Raw genomic sequence first — 3,643 nt, forward strand, 5'->3', positions numbered from 1 at the left:
TTTGTATTCATGGTCTAGCCAGGTTTTGGAAATACGCAAAGAAGAGAATAGTCCACAATTCTATATATGAGGAAGTGAATTAAAGATTATTGTAATAAGTTAGTTTAAAACTTACAACAATATGTTGTTGTGATTTTTAAACAACACTAATGTTGCACTTTCCATTTCTGCACAGTTTTATTAAAACAGTCAGTACTTTAGAAAGGGACATAACTCTTGGACTCCGGATATAACATCACCCGCGCGTAAAAGTGACGTTATAACCGATGAACCGGATACAGCGTCACCGCGTATAACGTCGCTCAAAAGCATCCCCCGAGGGGTGACGTAATATCCGGAGTCGACTGTATAATTATGTCAGTCGGTGAACGCGGCAAGGTGTGTGTGTGTGTGTGCGGGAGACGCAAACACTGAGGGAAGAGAGAGAGTATAGACAGGCAGACGAACAGTCGGACTGAGATAAGTAGAGAGAGACGGGGAGACAGAGAACAACACAAACATATAATTATGAGATCATAGTAAATCTTTATTTCCCAAGGGTAATAGAATAAGCCGTAGTCTCTCTCTCTCTCTCTCTCTCTCTCTCTCTCTCTCTCTCTCTCTCTCTCTGAAAAAACCCACACAGTTTGTGAGTTCTGGAATGAGTGTAAATTGTAATCACTGATTGACGACATTTACACATTACCTACATTTTGAGTGTATATACTGCAATCAATACATTCCGCAATGTAGTCAAAGTAAAACAGATAAGGTGTAACGTTTCTGTCACAAGAACACCCATTCTTATTACTGTGAAAGGAAAAGGAAAGCAAAATAAAAATTATAAAGGAGTGGAAATACGCACACCCGTGAGCGATCGTGGTTGCAATCGTGGGTAGTAGTTACTTCCCTTACACACTCCCGACTTTCGAACTTTGACCTTATTGTTCGTCAACATCACATGCGCCGGTTGGAGATAACAGCACATCTTCACATCAAACAGGAAAATGGGCCCCAAGTCCGTCTTGGTCACAGGTGCAAGCAGAGGATTAGGGCTTGAATTTGTCAAGCAAATACTGTTGCAAAGTTCTCCGCCGGAGTTTCTCCTCGCAACATGCCGCAATCCTTCTAAAGCAGACGAACTCCAAGCAATCGCCAAAGAAAATGGCAGTCTCAAAATCATCAAAATGGACGTCACGAAAGACGACGAAATAAAAGCCGCTTTTGAGGAGACAAGGAGGATACTGGGAGACTGTGGACTGAACCTTCTTATTAATAATGCCGCCATCAATTCGAAGGAAACTGCGGGTGTTGCCGGATGCGGGGACGTTGAAGTCACAAACACGGGAAAGGTTGCAGTCTCATTTCGACACAAATACCACAGGTAAGAGACACACAGGTGCCAGAAAAATAACGTCTTTACCGTAAACAGTAGTAGGAGAGATACATGTACATGTATTTCTCAAGTAGATCAATATGTGTCATAATGTCTGGGTCACGCTCTGTCAGTGTGTGCGTTGCTGTCTGCCTTGTGAGGCTTCTTCTCTCCGTTGGGACCGGGTTTATTTGATAAACGTAAGTGGTCCCGCGTTGATGTCACTTCAGTGTCGATTCCGGATGCGGTGTGTGCCTCTTGGAATCGGGATGACAGGCTGTGAGGAAACTCTGTCTCTCAGACAGACATGCACACCCGACCTCCGAACTTTGACCTTGTTCGTAAACATCACATGCATTGGTAGTAGTGGTAGGAGATAACAGCAAATTTTCACATCAAACAGCAAAATGGACCCGAAGACAGAATCGAAACGAGGGTCGTAGTGTATCTATATATATACGACTAGTGTCTGTCTGTCTGTCTGTTCGCAATGCACGGCCAAAGTTCTCGGTGGATCTTTTTCAAATTTGGACACCGTATTCAGCTACACCCCGGACACAACCTCATCGATGAGATATATTTCAACACGTGCTCTCAGCGCGCAGCGCTGTGCGCGCTGAACCGATTTTGGTTTTTTTTTGTCTGGATCCACTACCAGTAACTCTTCCTTATCTTCTCCAGTGTTTTCAGCCGCGATTATCTCCCTTCCTCCGTGTGGAGTCAATCCATATTCCCGTTACTACGTTACTATTTTTAGAAGGTCACTGCACGTTACTATTTTTAGAAGGTCTCCAGTGTTTTGCGCGTTTATCTCCTTTCCTTCGTGCGCCGGCAAAGCCGGCGTAGGCGCAGCCTGGTATTTGGCTCTACTTCTTCCCGGCGAAGCGGGTAATCATCTAGTACATATATATATAGTAGATGAATACCCGCTTCGCCGGGTAGCCAGCTTCGCCGGGAAGAAGTAGAGCCAAATATTCGGCTCTACTTCTTCCCGGCAAAGCCGGTAATCATCTAGTACATATATATAATAGTAGATGAATACCCGCTTTGCCGGGTGGCCGGCTTCGCCGGGAAGAAGTAGAGCCAAATACCCGGCTCCGCCGGGTGAGTGGCGCACCGTACGTACGCGATTGACGCCACACGAAGGAAGGTAGATAAACGCGCAAAACACTGGAGAAGATAAGGAGCGTTGTGGACAGTGACCTTCTAAAAATAGTAACGGGAATATGAATTGAGCGTTGTGGACAGTGACCTTCAAAAATTTTTTACGAGAATATGGATTGACGCCACACGAAGGAAGGGAGATAAACGCAAAACACTGGAGAAGATAAGGAAGAGTTACTGGGAATGGATGTAGTGGATCTACAGAAAAACCAAAATCGGTTCTGCGCTGCGCGCTGAGAGCACATGTTGAAAATTCTCATCGACCAGGTTGTGTCCGGGGTCTACCTGAATATGCCCACCAAATTTGAAGCAGATCCATCGAGAACGAAGCCGTACCCGGCGAAGCGGGTATTCATCTAGTAAATATATATATATATATAGATATAGATATATATATGTGTGTGTGTGTGTATAATATTTCGGGAGTGTCTGTCTCCCTGTATGCCTGCCACAGGCACTTGACATCTGGTGGGTGGGTTGGGGTATAATCTCTCTAGCCTATGCATACTACAGTAGTTAAATATGGAGAAAAGGTCCTACCACACCCATGACCTCTACCCACACGGGCCGTGTAAAGTGCCTGCATGTGTTTACAAATTCAATTTTTACCAGTTTAGAAAGTCTGCTTCTAAGTTCTATTACCTTGTATTGCATTGGTTTATTTGTCAGGCTATTCAATGTACACACTGTTTTTGTGCACATTAGTTTTGTCAGGTAGTGTGAGAAGACAAGGCAATAGACGCTTTTTCTGTGGACAGAAAAGAAATCAAGACATTAGTTCTTTTCTTCCTGAAAATGAAATTGCATAAAATTATGCAAAGACGCACGCTTTTGTTACAGCGTTAAAGAGAGAGAGAGAGAGAGAGAGTATGTGTGTGTGTGTGTGTGCCTGCGCGCCTGCTGACAGACCCGTGGGCGTGCGTGCGTGCGTTTGTGTGTGTGTGTATGTGTTGCTCCCGAATAAAACAGCTTAAATTCACCTTAAGTTGTTCTTCTTTCCAGCCCCGGTGCTGATAGTGAAAGAGTTCCTGCCACTGCTGAAGACTGCAGCCGAGAAGAACTCCTCACTACCCATGGGCTCCAGCAAGGCTGCAGTCGTCAACATTTCATCCATCATGGGATCTG

At 44.7% G+C, this 3,643-nt stretch overlaps 1 pseudogene; it reads left to right on the forward strand.

Moving 5' to 3' along the window:
* The first annotated feature begins 657 nt into the window (after positions 1 to 657).
* LOC138971199 (uncharacterized) overlaps positions 658 to 3,643 on the forward strand; it is a 3,869-nt pseudogene continuing 883 nt past the window's right edge.

The sequence above is a fragment of the Littorina saxatilis genome, linkage group LG7 (assembly GCF_037325665.1).
Source record: "Littorina saxatilis isolate snail1 linkage group LG7, US_GU_Lsax_2.0, whole genome shotgun sequence".
In the NCBI taxonomy this organism is placed as follows: Eukaryota; Metazoa; Mollusca; class Gastropoda; order Littorinimorpha; family Littorinidae; genus Littorina; species Littorina saxatilis.